This window comes from Bos indicus, chromosome 5 (assembly GCF_029378745.1).
Source record: "Bos indicus isolate NIAB-ARS_2022 breed Sahiwal x Tharparkar chromosome 5, NIAB-ARS_B.indTharparkar_mat_pri_1.0, whole genome shotgun sequence".
Classification (NCBI taxonomy): domain Eukaryota; kingdom Metazoa; phylum Chordata; class Mammalia; order Artiodactyla; family Bovidae; genus Bos; species Bos indicus.
In genome coordinates, this window is record NC_091764.1 from 114037631 (window position 1) to 114056905 (window position 19275).

General features: G+C 48.6%; 1 long non-coding RNA gene across 1 annotated transcript; it reads left to right on the forward strand.

Moving 5' to 3' along the window:
• Positions 1–1163: 1163 nt before the first annotated feature.
• On the forward strand, positions 1164–15580 carry LOC109559886 (uncharacterized). Its single transcript, XR_002180855.2, has 3 exons — positions 1164–1326; positions 11798–11892; positions 15342–15580. It is a non-coding gene; the product is annotated as an uncharacterized lncRNA (long non-coding RNA).
• Positions 15581–19275: the final 3695 nt, after the last annotated feature.

Here is a 19275-nt window from a genome sequence, read left to right on the forward strand (position 1 = left end):
CGGGAGCTGCAGGGATGGGGTGCAGGCCCAGAAACAGGTGTGACAGAAGGAAATGGCGGGGGTGGGCACCAAGGAGGAGGGAAGGCCAGGCAGGCCCTGGAGGTCACCTGTGTGGGGCCTCGGATTTAAGGCAAAGATGGAGAAGGAGATGGAGGAGAAAAGGGGAGAGGAAAAAGGAGTTCTGGTGATCAGGAGGTGAGGGGGCAGGGCCCAGGGCCTGGCTGGCCCGGTGAGAGGCCAGTGATGGGGCCAGACCGCCCGCGTCTTGATGTGTGACCTTGATCAGCACAGGCCAGGTCTCTCGCACTCAGGGCTGGGGAGGGCGGGCAAAAGATGTCACCTGGGGTGTCTCTCCAGGCCCCTGGGCCTGCGTGGAGGAGGAGCTGGTGAGCAGAAGCAAGAGGGAACAGGGGGCCCTAGAGCTCTCTGCAAGCTGCTTTCACAACCTTGTTATCTGGCGCCCCCAGGTGGACAATATGAGAATGACAGAAAATCCTGAAATAAGGTCAGGAAACCAGCATTGCCCTCCCTTTCCACGTGGAACAGCTACAGGCAACCCCTCTGAATCCCTCCACCTCTTACCTGCTCTGGGTCTTAGGCAGGCCACTGGAATTCTCAGTTCTGTCACTTGTAAAGTGGGATTCAATCCCAGGAGGTCATCAGCTAATTGGCTATCCCTACCCGCCTGTGGACAGGATGACAAATGTGACCTTTCAGGTCCCAGAAAGTCTGCAGAAGGCTGGAATACTAACACCCCTGACACTGTTGTAGCCATATGTTCCGGGAAACAAACTCACTCAGAAGGACAATGCAGATAGCGGAGTGCAGTTTATTACACTGGCAGGCCCAAGGCAGAGTCTCCTCTTAGCCAAGGACCCCGACCAGTTTTTGTAAAAACCTTATATACCCTAAGTGTATGTGCCCAAACCCACCTCCCCAAATTCCCTGAAACTAGTCTGAACAAAAGAAAAGAAAGATACAAAGTTAATCCATGATTCATATGCCTTAAGCCTAGGTAGTTAACAGTGGACAATTATCAATAGGCCTGTGGTCATACCCCAATAACCATAATAGAATGTATGATTCTATTAGGTTACACAGATGATTAGGGTATTCTTATAGGAGACAGAGAGTCTAGGTATGAGCCCTGGGGCTCTTCCATGTTGGGGGGCAGAGGCGGGGTCTGGTTTTCCGGTTGATAAGTCGTTTCCACGGATACTGGGCATATAGCTCAGAGTCCACAGTCCAGCCCAAGATGGAGTCCTGCTTTCAAGAGGGAGCCTGTTCTGTTTCCTCCTTCACCACCACCCCCGTGGATAACCCCAGGTAAGGATTGTGTAAGTCCTATGTGAAGAAAGACTTAAGTAAAAAGACAGGCTTTATTCTTGAATGAGAAATCTAATCAACATCATTAAAATGCCCTTTTTTTTTTCTTGAATCACTTACTCATTTAAAAAATCCAAATAGGATATTTAAAAATTAGTCAAATGACTCATCTAGAAGAGTAAATGTGTGAAAACAGCTAGGAAAATTCTGAAAAGGAAGAGTAATGAGGAAGGGAAGGACTGACTCTATTCGCTGTTAAAAGATGCAATGCTTGTTATTATAATTTTCCACAGCAATTGAGCACTTAATATGTTTCAGGCCCTGTTCCAACCGCTTTATAAAGACAAAAGCATTCGGTCTTCATTACAACACTTGTGGAAGTAGGGGCTTAACACAGCGACCCTTTTCTCCTGCAAAGGTTCAGATCCACTGAGAAGAAGACAAGGAAGTCAGGGATCAATATATCCTTACTACTGATAGAAGCTGGATTAGAGGCTAAGGCAGAGGCAGGGCCAACAATGGGCTTATTTTTTCTTTAATGTTTATTTATTTGGCTGCACTGGGCCTTAGTTTTGGCATATGCGATCTGGTTCCCTGATCAGCGACTGAACTCAGGCAGCATTGGGAGCATGGAGTCTTAGCCACTCGATCACCAGGGAAGTGTCTGCATTTTTGGTTTTTTTAAGATTTTTTTTTTTGCTGTGGTGGGTGTTTGTTGCTGTGCATGGGTTTTCTCTAGTTGTGGCGAGTGGGGGCCACCCTTCTTTGAGGTGCTCAGGCTTCTCACTGTGGTGGCTTTTCTTGTGGAGCGGGGCTCTAGGGCGTGTGGCCTCGGTCGTTGCAGCCCCTGGGCTCGAGAGCACAGGCTGAACGGCTGTGGCACACGGGCTTAGTTGCTCCACGGCATTTGCAGTCTTCCCAGATCAGAAACTGAACCCGTGTCTCCTGCGTGGACAGGCCAGTTCTGTACCACTGAGCCACCACGGGCTTTTTAAAGTAGAACTCCATCAAGGGAATGAACAGACAAGTCAGACACTGGGAGAAAATATTTGAAAAACATATCTGATAACTTATATGCGAAATATACAAAGAACGCTTCTAACTCAGCAATGAGAAAAAAAAAAAGAATGACCCAGTTTAAAATGGTTTAAAGATCTAGGCAGACACCTCACCAAAGACGATACACATATAGCAAGTAAGCATAGGAAAAGATGGCCAATATAATGCATATTCAGTTCAGTCCCTCAGTTTAGGCAATTGCAAATTAAAATAGTGAGATACCACTACATACCTATTAAAATCCAAATGGCTAAGATCCAAGAAAACAGAAAAACAAAACAAAACCCACAGCTCCAAACACAGATGTGGAGGTGGAGCAACAGGAAGTCTCGTTCATTGCTGGAGGGAATGCAAAGCAGCCCCAGCGATCACAGGCCAAGGTTTTACTCAAAGGACTTGAAAACTTATGTCCACACAAACACCTGTACATGGATATTTATAGCAGTTTTATGATTCCATAATTTATTAATATTAAATTGTTAATTTCATAATGTTTTCATAATTGTTGAAACCTAAAAAGCAGCCATGACGTCCTTCCATAGGTGAATGGTAGTGAAATATACATCCATAAAGCGGAATATTATTCAGCACTAAAATGAAATTTTGGTATCAGGCCGCAAAAAAGATGTCGAGTAACTTCAAACTATCAATTAGTTAAAGAAGTCAGTCTGGAAAGGCTATTTACTGTATGATTGCAGCTATATGACATTCTGGAAAAGGCAAAACTACACAGAGAGTAAAAAGATCAACGCCTAGGGTCTTAGGGGAGCAGGGAGAAGGATGAACAGTGGATGTTCAGAGCAGTGAACGTGTTCTGTGTGATTCCGTAATGGTGGACCCCTGACACGCATTTGTCTAGCTCAGCACTGTGCAACACCAAGTGTGGACTCTTGTAAATTGTGTTTATGTGTGTGTGTGTGTGCTCAGTCACTCAGTCGTGTCCGACTCTTTGCAACCCTATGGACTGTAGCCCTCCACGTTCTTCTATCCCTGGGATTCTTTAGGCAAGAACACTGGAGTGGGTTGCCATGTCCTCCTCCAGGGGATCTTCCCAACCCAGGGATCGAACCTGCCTCTCATTATGTCCCCTGCATTGCAGGTGGGTTCTTTACAACTAGCGCCACCTGGGAAACCCTGTCCAGTGCAGAGTGGACATCAATGGAACCATTTGAGAGTCCAGAAACAGACCAAAGGATACAGGTGGCATTTCAAATCGAGGAGGAAAGATGATGAATTAGTCAATAAAGAGGTTGGGGGACATTACTGAGTCCACCACAGTCTGTCACATGACCTAAAATTCCACCCAACATAGCCCCTCTCGCTGAGTTAAGGTGCAGTCATGCTGCGGCTGCTGCTAAGTCACTTTAGTTGTGTCCGACTCTGTGTGACCCCATGGACGGCAGCCCACCAGGCTCCCCCGTCCCTGGGATTCTCCAGCAAGAACACTGGATTCTTGCCTGGAGAATGCCAGGGACGAGGGAGCAGTCACGCTAGTCATTATCAACCCCACTCTTAGAGCAGTGCTAACTTATTCCCTAGTCTGTTGCCAGGGGCCTGGCTCATGAGTGGGTTATGTGTGAGTAGGCAGTGGAAGGGCCTAGTCTGCAAGGTGGGCATCCCTGGAGGATTCTGGGAAATACCAATACTACCCCTGCCCTCACTTCCCAGGTGGCTCAGGGATAAAGAACCTGCCAATGCAGGAGATACAGGAGACTGATTATATCCCTGGGTCAGGAAGATTCCCCTGGAGGGGGAAAGGGCAACCCACTCCAGTATCTTTGTCTGGGAAATCCCCTGGTTAGAGGAGCCTGGTGGGCTACAGTCCCTGGGGTCAGACAGGACAGAGGGACTGAGCAGGCGCGCACCCCTGCCCTGCAGCTAACCTGAGCAGCAAGAAGGATTGAGGGGGGAGGCAAGGCCTGGGGACCACCATCTGGGGATGACCCAGGCGAGGTGAGGTGGGCAGAAGGGTGGGCCATACTTCCAGATAGGGCGCTGTGGACGCGTGCTTGAGCAGGCACAGGTGAATGTGTGTGAGCGCCTGTCGTGGGTGCCCAGAGTGTGCGCTTGTCACCCAGGGGAGTGGGGGGGCGGTCAGAGACAAAAGGCCGGGTCTTGGAGGATTCAGATCTGCCTTCCCGGCCGCTCCTTCTCCAGTGTTCACCAGGAGGCGCCCGGTCTGATTCAAGACCTACAGTCGTGGATTCTGGGAAGAGGTTGGGCGGGGGGCTCTCAGGGGCGCACCCGGCCAGTGATCAGACTTAGGGGCGCTTCGAGCTAGGGAACGTGCTCGCTGGGAGGCTCTGGCCTGCAGGGGGCGGCCTCGGGCCAGGAAAGGGCTCCCTGCGGCCACACGGGCCTGCGGTCTCTGCCTCCACCCACGTGGCCGCCCCTGGGGGCGGGCGGGGGGTGGGGGGGTCCATAGGGGGGATGGGGCTGACCCGCCGCGCCCCAGGTCCCCGCCGCTCCAGCTGTTCCGGTTCGTTCAGGGTCTGTCTGTCGGAGCCTGCAGACCTCTCGATGGGGAGGGGAGAGGACGCTGGACCCGAGGGCTGTGGGGCTCTGGGGAAACTGTCCCCGGGAGGGGTGCACGGCCAAGGGGGCTGCTGGGGAGGCCTGGCAGGACGCGGGTTAAATACGTGGAGGAAGGGTTCCAGGCCGGGGGAACAGCCCTGAGGTTGCGAGATCTGGGGGTCGGGGGGCCCTAAGCCAGGGCGGGAGAGGCTGGCTGGGGCGCCGATGAGGGGCAGGGGTCCTCCTGCCGAGGCCTGCGTCCCCCGCCCCGCGGCCGTCGTCGAGGGCGCCCGCAGACTCCCCAGGAGGCGGCGGGTGTCCCCGGGCGCCTCCGAAACCCCTCATCTGCCTCCCAGGAGGCAGCACTGAGCCCCCCGGCGCTCAGGACAAAAATCCTCGTCCTGTCCCCCTCCAGCTCCTTCCCGCGTCGGCCTTTCTCCGGTTTATTGACCCGCTGCGCTCAGCTCGTCTAGCCGGGTCCCCCTAGTTCTGCGCCCCTGGTTCTCCGGAGGTCGGTGGGATGGAGAGCTTGCACGGAGGCCGCGCTGGGGTCCGCGGGGCGGGACCTGTGGACGGCTCGCCGCTGGGCGTCCCCACCTGGCGGGTTCAGGTAGCTCAGAGCCGGGCACAAAGAACGTTCTTCATCCGCGTGAGCCTTTCCGAATTGCAATCTCCCCCCGCCCGCCCCAAAACCTCCCGTAGGTGCCAGTCCACCCCGCCTCTGACTTCCACACTCTGGACTTTTCTTCCGTGCCTTTCCACTTCCCTTCCTTCCAAACAGACTACATCCTTTGACTAAAAAATCCAGAAAAGACACCCAGCCCTTGCTGTCTGCTACCCATTAGGAACTTTTAACACTCCCTTCCAGGCAATTTCTGTTTCTTGACGAAATTCCAGCCATATAGCACCTTAAACCCAAAGGACCCAATAATGGTGCACCAGCCAGCTGGGGGTGAGGTCCTGAGGGTCTCCAAGTCCAGCCTTCCCCCCTGCCCCCGCACTCCCCCTCTACCCCCACCTCCATCCTCCTAGGCAGGCGCAGGTGCCGAGCCCACTGGGAGGGTGGGGCGTTCCTGAACCAACATTTCCCAGGGGACTCACTGCAACACTTGAACAGGTGAGACCTGAGCCAGAAGGTTCAAGCTACTGCAGAACCTCCCATCATCTCAGGCCACTTGTCCTCCTGGCCATTGGTGACAGCGGCCACCTGTGCCTTCTGTGAAATCCTGCTGGGTTGGGGCAGAATCCTAAAGAGGGGGATGTGACTGAGGACAGAGAGAAAGCCTGGGCCTGCCTTTGACACTGCCTTTGACCTTGAGTTTGTTACTTAACTTCCTGAGCCTCAGTTTCCTCACCTGTAAAATGAGAATAATTGTACCCATTCTGTCTCTGGCAACCTTTTTAATACCTCTGAGCTTCAATTTTCTCATCTGTAAAATGAGGTTAATTATAGCCTTTTCTGTCTACCTTATGGTTTTACAATGAATCCCATTCATCTGTTCATTAGATGGTTCGGCTGATGATGAAAGGAGAATGTTTGCTATTTGCCTGACACTGTGCACATACCGTAACTCATCCATTCCTTCGACCACTCTGGGAGGAAGACGGCTATATTACCACCATTCCACAGATGAGGAAACTGAGGCCACCTACTCACTCTACTCACAAGTGTCTGCTTTTATCCAACCTTGGCTACCTACTGGGGTCCTAGTTTTTCCTTCAGATTTTATTTTCAGTTAATTAATTTTTATTTTTATTGGATTATAGTTGCTTTACAATGTGTTAGCTTCTGCTGTACAGCTCTGCATATTATACTTATATCCTGTTTTTTTTATTTCCTTCCCGTTTAGGAAGGGCTCACCACAGAGCCCGAGTAGAGTTCCCCAGGCTGCACAGGCCGTTCTTACTGTTTTATACTATTGTATATATGTCAGCCCCAAGCTCTCAATTCTTTCCCCCACTCCCTTTCCTCTTGGTGTCCATATGTTTGTTCTCTATGTCTATGCCTCTGTTTCTGCTTTGCAAATAAGTTCATCTACATCCTTTTTCTAGATTCCACATGTATGTGTTAATATATGATGTTTGTTTTTCTTGGGGTCCTATTTTCTTCAGCATCCAATAGCAATCTCCTCACGGTTCTTTAAGCTTCACTAACGGTTTCCTCGAGGCCCTTCCTACCATCTGGTTCCCAAACCAGTGCCACATGTTTAAAGTTTTTATTTCAACAGCATCCTAGTTGTACATATCAATTTGCCTTCTGGTCATCTATTGCTGTGTGTTTCACTGGTGGCTCAGTGGTAAAGAATCTGCCTACAACGCAGGAGATGGGGATTTGATCCCTAGGTCAGGAAGATGCCCTGGATAAGGAAATGGCAACCCACTTCCGTATCCTTGCCTGGAAAATCCCATGGACAGAGGAGCCTGGCGGGCTACAGTCCATGGGGTCACGAGAGAGGCAGACACAGCTTAGTGCTTAAACAACAACATCTGTTGCTGCATTAAAAACCACCCCAAATTTAGCAGCTTAAAAGAGCAATCATTTCTTGCTCACAGTTTGCAATTTCATAGACTCGGCAGGATCATCCCTCAGCTCTACATGGCATCAACAGGGATAGCCCAGAAAATCCCCTTCCCACAGGGCTCCCTCACGAGGCTGGGAGCTCAGTGGAGACTGTTGGATGAGCTAGGAGCCTAGTTATCATCCGTGCGGGCCTGTCCAGGCAGCTGCTTAGGCTTCCTCACAGCATGGCATTCAGGTACAAGAGGGAAGAAGTAGAAACTGCCTGTTTTCTTAAACGTCAGGCCCAGAGTGGCACGCCCAGAGCTTCTGCTGGGTCCTGGTCCCATCCAGACTCAACGGTTAGATGTAAGCTTCAGGTCTTGATGGAGGAGGGGCCTGTGTGTATTGGGGGCTGGGACTGTTTGGGGTCATCTTTGGAGACTACCACATCTCTGATTTTACAGATGAGGAAACTGAGTCACGAGCAGGTAGGTAACTTGCCCAAAGCCATTTGCCTTGTGAGAGGAGAGCGCAGAATCAATCCGAAGCAGTCCAGAGTCCACCAACAGCCAAGTCCAAAAGCCATTACATTTTTTTCTTGAGATGTGATTTTGGCATTAACAACAAAGTGGAACTGTGCCCAAGATGCTAGCGAGTTCCAAATAAAACAAAATGTGACATTCTTCATGCTTCAGCACAATGAATTCTGGACATTTGTGTCATAAAATGACTTGCATTTTTCCGTAGGAGCCCTCTGTGGCAGACATGGCCAGTTCCTCCCTAATACCCACTTCTCTCTTATATAGCAACAGATTTTTTGGTTGGGCACCTGGCTTCCCAACTAACAACTGTTTTTGGGTTTTTTTCCCCCAGTTCCCCTTGAGAGCAGAAGTGATGAGAGTGATCTCTGGGTCAGGTCTGCTGGCTGAGTATGGGTGCAATGGCAGGAGCTGGAGCAACTGCTTTGGACCGCGAGATGAAAACTGAGTGTGAATGGACAGAGTAGCCAAAGCCTGGGCCGTTTGAATGAATTTGGGGAGTGGGTAAATCCTTGAGCCCTAACTTCCCACCTCTGGCCTCTTACCTAAGAGAAAAAAATCTGCCTTCTTTTGTTGTTCAATCACTCAGTTGTGTCCAGCTCTTTGCGACCCTGTGGACTGCACCATGCCAGGCTTCCCTGTCCTTCGCCATCTTCCAGAGTGTACTCAGACTCATGTCCATTGAGTCAGTGACGCCATCTAACCATCTCATCCTCTGTCGTCCCCTTCTCCTCCTGCCCTCAATCTTTCCAAGCATCAGGGTCTTTTCCAGTGAGTCAGCTCTTCACATCAGGTGGCCAAAGTATTGGAGCTTCCACTTCAGCATCAATTCTTCCAATGAATATACAGGGTTGATTTCCTCTAGGATGGACTGGTTTGATCTCCTTGCTGTCTAAGGGTTTCTCAAGAGTTTACCTTCTTTAAGCCATTGTTAACGCCAGTGTTTTTTTTTTCACATATCAAATCATGGTAATTTATAGACAATCCAAATGGAAGGGAAAATGCTTGTCCAGGGATGTAACAGCTGGGCCAATAGGTCTACAGTAACTTTCAGTCTTGAAATTCTGTGGCTTTTTGATGAGAAAGGGTTGGGCTGGGCTGAAGGCTTCCAGCAGTTTCTTGGCTCTGGACTGGATGCTGATCTTGTCTTCCTTTTCTTTGTGTGAATATTTTCTCTCAACCTCGGTTCTGACCTTCTGTAATTGAACTAGGGGTTGGAATATATTTAAAACCCAAATGGAAAGTAAGAAGCTGTTTGCAAATGAATTTTCCTTTCAGTCTCTCTGGGAAGTAGGGACAGTTGATGATCATTTTGCAATAGCCAGAAATCTATTTTGTGAAATGCTGGTTTTTGTTTGTTTTTTTCTCTGCCAAAACATTGCAAAGTAATTGGAGGTTTCATGAACTCTGATTAAAAAAAAAAAAAAAAAGTTTGTTTTTCCAGTATGGCTAGGATGTAGAGTTTCCTGGTGAAGAAATAGTCAGGTTTATTTGGCTTCTCTTAGGTTTCTGGTTAGGTGGGGACTTTCCTGGGACAGGGAACAGAATGGGGAGGCTCAGGGGTTGGGGGAGACGAATGCAGATGTGAAAGGGGAGGTGGGGTTGCCAGGAGATGGAGCCTGGAGCCCCAGCATGGTGAGGCTAAGGCAGAGGCAGAAATGGAAGAGAGGGTGACGGCAGCATTGGCTGAGAACAGAGGTCTGAGGGCAGGGAAGCCAGGTAGCTGGTTCCAGGGGCACAGTCCCCATGCTGGCCTTTCTCTGATCTTATCCAGGGGGACTCACCTCACATGCTTCATCAGGAGTCAGACTGGCCAAACACGGAAGTGGAAAGACGAATGTCAAAATGACATTGACTACAAATGAATCATCCCGATTTAGAAGGTGTTTCCAGATCTTGCGAAGTGGGGTCAACATACACCCTTCCTCAAAGGCTGAATGTGGAGTACATGAGTTAGCGTATAAGAAGTGCCTAGGTGGCGCTAGTGGTAAAGAAGCTGCTGCCAGTGCAGGAAACGTAAGAGACGGCGGGTTTGATCCCTGGCTTGGGAAGATCCCCTGGAGGAGGGCATGGCAACCCACTCTGGTATTCTTGCGTGGAGAATCGCATGGACAGGGGAGCCTAGAGGGCTACAGTCCATAAATTGCAGAGTCAGACACAACTGAAGTGACTTAGCATGCCATGATAGTGCTTGGCTGAGAACAAGGGCTGGAAAATGTTAGCAGCCACTGCCACTACCATCATCAATCATACCATTATCATTGTCATCATCCTTCCTTCCCCCGCCCCTGGTTAAACAGACAGTTATTCACTGGAGTCAGCTGTGGTCTTTCAGACCAAGAAAGTTTTGTCATGAGAGAGTTCCATGCTGCTTTAAAAACAGTGAATTGCTAAAGGCAAATAGTGAGCTGTTTCGATTTCCCTGAAGTTTGAGGACCTTCTGGTTTGGGACTTCTGGCCTTTAAGCACAAGTCAGCCTTGACACATATCTGTTGGATGGCTTTCAAATTCCTGACCTGGCCTCACACTTCCCATCACCTTTTTTATTATCATTTCTAAAAACTTAATTGCGGTAAAATATGCATAACATATAATGTATGTTTTTACATTTAAAAATAATTTTTTTTTGGCCGCAAGGCATATGGGGTCTTAGTTGGACCAAGGATTGAACCCATTCCCTCTGCATTGGAAGCGTGGAGTCTTGACAGCTGGACCACCAGGGAAGTCCCCTCTCAGGCATTTTTAAGTATAAAGTTCGGTGATGTTTGGTACAGGCTTCCCAGGTGGCTCAGTGGTAAAGAACCCACCTGCCAATGCAGGAGATTCGAGTTCAATCCCTGGGTCAGGAAGATCCCTTGGAGAAGGAAATGGCAACCCACTCCCGTATTCTTGCCTGGAAAATCCCATGGACAGAGGAGCTTGCCTGGTGGGCGTCAGTCCATGGGGTTGCAAAAGACTCATCACGACTCAGCAACCGAACAACAACAATAATTTTTCAGTCCATTCACATTGTTTTGGTTCATCATCATTTCCATTTTGAATATTATCTTGCAGGATCTTGATGGTAAAATTCTCTCTCTCTCAGCCATCACTATTCAATCCTTGTTTCCTTTCCAGTAAAATGAACTCTTCCTAAACATTTCAGCTGGGGTGGGGGTGGGAGTGAGGTGGGGATGGGGTTCCCGTCTCACTCATGACTTTAAAGCAAGCTGGGGTCACAGCTGCTGCTCCCCTGCCCCTGTCCTGCTTGATAGTTGGGTGAGAAAGACTGGGCATGCTTCATCTACAAGCCAGGGAGGACGGGGCCCTTAGTAACCTATTGTCTCTAAGATACTTTGCCACTCAGAAACAGCTGGTTCGGGACTTCCCTGGTGATCCAGTGGCTAAGAATACAGCTGCCAATGCAGGGAACACAGGTTCGATCCCTGTTCAGGAAGATCCCACATCCCAGGGGCAGCTAAACCCGTATGCCATGTTCTCCTGATGCCTGCATGCTCTAGAGCCCGTGCTCTGCAGCAAGAGAAGCCTCTGCAATAAGAAGACCCCACTCTCTGCAGCCAGAGAAAGCCCGAGCACAGCAGCAAAGACCCAGCATGGCCAAAAATAAATAAATAAAAAATTTTTTTAAAATATAAAAGAAACAGCTGGTCAAAGAGAGTGGGGCATGACCCATACCATGAAGATTCAAGGGATGACAAGTTGGGAAGCAACCCCTGAAAAACGGGGTCCTGACTTTAGAGGCTACACTGTCTGTGAATCAGAGACCAACATATCCTGTAACAAAACACACAGTCAGGAATCATGACTATACCCGGCAATCGCTCACAGAATTTTTGTTTGCTTTTCCTACAACTTGCAGGGGGAGTGTTTCCAACAGTGGACAGATCAATGGTTTCACTAAATTGGAAGCTGGGACTGCCACAAGGCCTTGCTACTCTCATCCCTGAGACCAAGGTAAACAGATAAAGTAAATATATATAACATATAAAACATAAATTATATATCTAAAAATAGTATTATTATTACCTTAGCATTTGCCCCATTGTTTTTTCTTTTTTACAGTATATTCACAGAATTAGGCAGCCATCATTACTAATTTTAGAACATTTTCATCATTCCAAAAAGAACCACTCTTTCTATTAGCAATCACTTTCCTTCCTTACTCCCTCCAGCCCCTGGCAACCACTAATCTATTTTCTGTCTCTATGGATTTGCCTATTTGGTACATTCTATATAAATAGTATCATATGATTCTATTAGAATCGTATGAATCTATTCATAACGATTCTAAAGCCTTTTCTGTCTGGCTCTTTTCACTCCTCATGTTTTCAAAGTTCATCTGTGTTATATCATGTGGCAGTACTTCCTTCCGTTTTATTGCAGGATAATATTCCATTGTATGGACCTACCCATTCATCAGTTGGTGGATATTTGGCTTGTTATCACCTTTGGCTATAATGATGATACTGCTATAAACAGTCATGTATGTGGGACTTCCCTGGTGATCCAGTGGCTAAGACTGTGCTCCCAATGCCTGAGGCCTGGGTTATATGTCTGGTTGGGGAACTAGATCCCATGTGCTGCAACTAAGATCCGGCACAGCCAAAAAAAAGAACACTCATATACGTGTTTTTGTGTGGATACATGTTTTCAGCTCTCTTGGGTATATGCAGGTAAAGGGAGTTTCTGGGTCATGAGGTGCCTCCATGCTTAGCTTTTTGGGGAATTTCCCAACTGTTTTCCAAAGTGGCTACACCGTTTTATGTCCCCCAGCCATGTATGACATCTCTCTGACACTTGTCATTGTCTCATCTCTCTGATTATAGCCATCCTAGGGGGTTTCTAGAAAAACATCTATTTCTGCTTTATTGAGTATGCCAAAGCCTTTGACTGTGTGGATCACAATAAACTGTGGAAAATTCTGAAAGAGATGGAAATACCAGACCACCTGACCTGCCTCTTGAGAAACCTATATGCAGGTCAGGAAGCAACAGTGAGAACTGGACATGGAACAACAGACTGGTTCCAAATAGGAAAAGGAGTTCGTCAAGGCTGTATATTGTTCCCCTGCTTATTTAACTTCTATGCAGAGTACATCAGGAGAAACGCTGGGCTGGAGGAAACACAAGGTGGAATCAAGATTGCCAGGAGAAATATCAATAACCTCAGATATGCAGATGACACCACCCTTATGGCAGAAAGTGAAGAGGAACTAAAGAGCCTCTTGATGAAAGTGGAAGAGGAGGAGTGAAAAAGTTGGCTTAAAGCTCAACATTCAGAAAACGAAGATCATGGCATCCGGTCCCACCACTTCATGGGAAATAGATGGGGAAACAGTGGAAACAGTGTCAGACTTTCTTTTTCTGGTCTCCAAAATCACTGCAGATGGTGACTTCAGCCATGAAATTAAAAGATGCTTACTTCTTGGAAGGAAGGTTATGACCAACCTAGAAAGCATATTAAAAAGCAGAGACATTACTTTGTCAACAAAGGTCTGTCTAGTCAAGGCTATGGTTTTTCCAATGGTCATGTATGGATGTGAGAGTTGGACTGTGAAGAAAGCTGAGCACTGAAGAATTGATGTTTTTGAACTGTGGTGTTGGAGAAGATTCTTGAGAGTCCCTTGGACTGCAAGGAGATCCAACCAGTCCATTCTGAAGGAGATCAGTCCTGGGTGTTCATTGGAAAGACTGATGTCGAAACTGAAACTCCAATACTTAGGGTCTTTTCTAATGAGTCAGTTCTTCACATCAGGTGACCAGATGCTGGGAAAGATTGAGGGCAGGAGAAGGGGACGACAGAGGATGAGATGGTTGAATGGCATCACCGACTCAATGGACATGGATTTAGGTGGACTCCGGGAGTTGGTGATTGACACGGAGACCCGGCGTGCTGCGGTTCACAGGGTCACAAAGAGTCGGACACAACTGAGCGACTGAACTGAACTGAAGTGGGTGTGAAGCTGGTATCTCACTGTGGCTTTGGTTCCATTCCCCAAATGATTAATGACGTTGAACGTCTTTTTATGTACTTTTCGGTCATTGTATATCTTCCTTGGAGAAATGTTTTAATTCCATTATCCATTTTTAATTGCTTTTTATTGTTGCTTTTTAGTTGTGAGAATTCTTTATATATTCCAGATACAAGTGCCCTATCAGATATATGATTGATAAAAATTCATAATCGATTCCAGGGAATTCCATGCTGGTCCAGTGCTTGTGCTTCCACCGCACAGGGCACAGAGCTCCATCCCTGGCCGAGGAGCTAAGATCCTACAAGCCATGCAGTAGGAACCTACAAGCCCTGCCCCCGTCCACTGAAAAAATAAATTATTCCATTCTGTGGGTTCTCTCTTTTTTTTTTTTTTTTTGCTGCACCAGGCAGCTTGTGGGATCTTAGTTCCTTGACCAGGGACCTCAGCAGTGAAAGTGCAGAGTCCTGACTAACCACTGGACCGCCAGGGAGTTTGGTCTTTTCCCTTCATTGATGGTGTCCTTTTGAAACATAAGAACAAATTTAATTTTAATGAAGCCCAATTTAACTATTTTTTTCTTTAGTCACTTGTGCTTTTAGTGTCATATTTAAACCACTGCTTAATCCAAACTGGTAAGGATTAAATCCTATGTTTTCTTCTGAGTCTTATAGTTTTAACCCTTACATGACAATACATTTTGAATTGGTTTTCAAATATGATGTGTGTGGGGAGGTTTTCTAGCACCACATGTTGAGAAAACTATTTTCCCCCATTGAATTGTCTTGATACCCATGTAAAAGTAATTGAGCATAAGTATAAGGGTTTATTTCTGGGCTCTTCAGGCAGCAGTGACGCTTAGTCCCAGTTGTAGATTTTTCTCCAAACTCTGCATCCCACCTCCTCAGAGACTCTGGCCTCAGCTGACTGGCGGCCCATCTTCAGAGGCCTGGGGCTGAGTCAACGAGATCCTTCCTCCAAGCTCCTGAGGCAGAAACACCAGAAGAGCTCATTTGCCTGGACTGAAGAAACTAGCTTATCCCAGGTCATTTCTTCAGGGACAGCCTGTCTCCAGTGACAGATCAATGTGGACCCTAAGGACCTAGAAACTTGCCCCAGCTCAGGACAGCTCTGCAAGTCCATCTCAGCATCAGGGTGTTGCCTGAGCCTTGTAAAGGGACTGCATCACAGTTCAGCTTTTCCTTTAGTTAAGTTGTCCTCTACATTCTTAGAAATGATTAGAAGTAGAAATATCACATGCCCTGAGGGTGATTCTCAACAGGTCTTATAGGTCAATTTTGGTCATTCCACTCCCTCTGCTAATAATTGGAGCAGGAATGGACACGTAATGCTATTCTGGCCAAGGAGAGTTAGAGGAAGTCAGTTGGAGAACGGGATTTCTGACATTCTCTTTTCTGCCTTTTTGCTTTAGTGCCTAAGGGTGTGATGCTGGAGTAGTGGCAGCCATCTTGAGACCATGAGGGAACAAGCCTGAGACTATACTGGATCCTTGAAGACATGAAGACATTGGTGAGCTACTGAATTAATCAACCTTGGAGAAACCCTATCACCAGACTCCTTGTTGCTTGTGGTTGACATTGTTAACTGTCCTCTCGTGACCATTCTTCCTGTCATCCTTCTAGTAATAAAACGTATTGAGTTTTAGTTGGACATCTGGGAGCCCCAGTTGCAAACTACCCTTTCTAGCATCCTTGGCAGTTGGGTGTGGTCATGTGACTAAGTCCAGGCCGATGGGACATACACAGAAGTGATTCCTACAATTTCTGTATTATTTCCTTAAGGATGTTTGCCTTCACACTACTATATATAAAATAGACAACTGATAAGGACCTATTGTACTCTACTCAATAATCTGTAATGACCTACATGGGAAAAGAATCTAAAAAAGAGTGGATATATGTATAATGTGGGTTTCCCTCGTGGTTCAGACAGTAAAGAATCACTTTCACTTTTCATGCTTATGTATACAACTCATTCACTTTGCTGTGCAGTAAAACTAACACTTCCCACATGGCTCTAGTGGTGAAGAATCCGCCTGCCAGTGCAGGAGACATAAGAGATGCAGGTTTGATTCCTGGGTCAGGAAGATCCACTGGAGGAGGAAATGGCAACCCACTCCAGTATTCTTGCCTGGAGAATCCCATGGACAGAGGAACTTGGAGGACTACAGTCCGTAGGGTTGCAAAGAATCAGACACCACTGAATAGACTTAGCAGGCAGAAAGTAACACAGCATTGTAAACCAACTATAGTTTAAAAAAAAAGACATTTGCCTTGGGCACTCTCTTCCCTTGTTCCCACTAGCTGGAAAATTGCAACAGCTAGAGTCCTTTGGAGCCTCAGTGGTAAAGAATCTGCCTGCAATGCAGGAATCACAGGTTTGACCCCTGGGTCGAGAAGATCTCCTGGAGGAGGAAATGGCAACCCACTCCACTACTCTTGCCTGGATAATCCCATGGACAGAAGAGCCTGGTGGGCTACAGTCCATGGGGACGCAGAGTCAGACATTGACTGAAGCGACTTAGCATACATGTAGTCTTTTGGAAGCCCCATCGGCCTTGGCACACTCACCTTGGAGCAATGATTTGAGAGAGAAACAATCTTTTACTTTATTTAAGTGACTTTATTTTGGGGTCTTTTTGTTACAGTAGCTTCTCAAGTACCTTAGCCAATATATCATGTGGGATAATAAATGCCCTCTTGGGACTTACCTGGTGGTCCAGTGGTTAAGAATCCACCTAGCAATGCAAGGCATTTGGGTTTGATCCCTGGTCGGGGAACTAAGATCCCATATGCCTTGGAGCAGCTAAGCCCCTGTACCACAACTAGAGAGTCTGTGTGTTGCAGAGAAAGATCCCACACGATACAACGAAGATGTCTCGTGTTGCAACTAAGACCTAATGCAGCCAAACAAACAAATAAATAAACACCGTGCAAAAAAAAAAGTGCCCTCCTGATTTCAGCCACCTGCGTTGTTTCTAGCAGCCAGGACCTCCTCTCTGATCTTTCTTCCTTGGAAGTTGGTGGGTGCTGGTGCTGAGTTCCAGTTTTTGTTGGTGGTGGACTACATCTGCAAGGAATGTCTTCCTGTTTGAGGGTGCCTCCTCCCGACATCCCAGCAGTCTCACCTACCACCTTTCCCTCCTGCTTCTGCTCCCAGCCCAGGGAAGGGGATGACCTCCCCGACCCCCACTGCAGAGCCTAGATTGCACTTGAGTCTTCTGTCCACTGTCAGGTCCTGAAGGCCTGTCCGGCCCTGTCCACCTCACAGCAGACTTCCCAGCATGCCTTGCACTAGCTGGTCCACAGCAGACTTCCCAGCATGCCTTGCTCTGGCTGGTTCACTTTAGGACAAACAGAAATTTAGGAACAAGTAAACCATGAAACCAGACTTCTAGGAACAGAGTCCTAAATTATCCATCTTTTTTCTCAGATAGAGGACATTCCAATTGAATGTTTAAACTAGTCGAATATTGATACAGCAGCAAGGGGGAATTATTCCCCTACCCCAGAGCTGCTGGAAATGCTACCTCATTGCTTGCCTGTGACTGGTTTGCTTGGAGGGTTCATTAAACAGTTGACAGGAAACCTGACTCGGGCCCCTGCTGGACCACACACTGCCCCCCAGTGGAGGGATGTCATCTCCCCCAGACAAAATTATCTGTAAAAACATCGGCCAGAAACAAACAACAGGATTCCTAGGATCTGATTACTGTCGCCAGGGCGGCCTTCCACGGGAGCCCACCCCTCCCTTCCTTCTCCTTTCTGAGAATTTAAGAGCGAATGCCCAACAAAGGTTCTGACAGGGTCAGCAAACTGACGCTGCCGATTTCAGGCGATGGTGAACTTGGGATGGGCAGAAGGAAGCAGAGGATCTCTCTGGAATCCAGTCCAGGCCCAGGGGCCCAGGAAGGGCTCTGGACTGTGGGTGTTGCACCCACAGGTGATGACGAGGGCAAGCAAGCTCTCACCTCAGGCTGTACTATTAAAAGTAAAATCTACTCATTTTCAAAAGATTTTAAAAACAGGTGAGATGATGCTGTTGCTGGAGAACTACCTCATACATCCATTGTTTTAATAAAAAAACATCACCTGCTCTTGATTACCCCTAGAGCCAGGGACCTCACCTCCTTACCAGGCTGCCCACGATCTTCTACTGGCAGGATCCAGAGGCCTCTAAACACCTCTGCTTTGGCTGCCAAAGAGCAGCCTGCTGAGCCCGAGTTCCTGACAGTATCTCCAGTCCTCTGTCCTACAGGGAAGGCTTCTCCAGCCTGCTGGAAGGCCCAGCTCTCACAGGAAGCCTTCTTCCTCAATACAAACCAGCTGGGGCCTCACCCTGCGAGATTTTCCTCTGGCCCATCCCTGGAGCTGCCAGCATGGCACTGCAGTCTCTCCAAGGTTCTCAGCCAGCCAGCCAGCGTGAGCCAGGAAGGAACCCATAGGCCTCGCACGTCTCTCCCTGGGGCTCCTCTAACCTAGGAGGCACATGCCCGGGTGGTGGGTTCCTCATCTGGCTCAGTTCAGGCCAGAACAGAATCAGGCTGATTATGGGGTGGAGGTGGGGGTGCTGGGGGGACCCAACCGAGGCTGTCTGAGCCTTGAAAAATGAGGTGGGAAGACAGGCTCCTCCCCTTGCCCACCGCAGTCACTCTCAGCACCCAGGCCCGGAGCCCACCCAGCAGCCAGGCCCCCGGACCCCTATGACCAAGGCAGGCTGTGTACGCTCAGGCGAGTCACCACCAACGCCCGCCCAGATGCCTGCCCGCAGCTGCAGGGTGGGGCTCACAAGAGCGATGCGAATGAATGCATTTCAGCCACCAGAAAGCGCTGGATGTGGGTGACTCACTTTATTTGTTTACTGCGGGCAGGGTAGGGGGTGTTTTCTTTAAAATGCTTTTCCTGAGCCAAAAGGACTCCAGGCCCCTTGCCCCTGGGTGGGCAGCTGGCCCGAGTCACTCCTGCAACGTCTCTGGGAGAAAGGACGGGGTGGGCAAGCAGGGCTTTCCCCAAGAGCTCCCCAGGCCAACTCTGCCGGCTGCCCACCCACCCCGGAAAAAAGAAACCAAACCCCAAAGCACCCCACCCCATGGGCTCTTGAAGCTGGGTCTGCTGCCCAGCCCCGCTACCAGCTGCCTCCTCCCCGTCCTTCCTACCCGCTTCTCCGTGCTCCCCCCGCCCCACCCCGACCTCGTGGGCACTTCAGCCTAGCCTGCCACCCTGCAAGGTGCTTTCATATCCACCGGGCTTGCCCATTGTGAACAAGACCCAGGTGTGCTCACCCGGCCCACTCCAGCTCATTCTGTCTGGAGACGCTTCCCCCACCCCTGGTTGTCTCAACCCTGT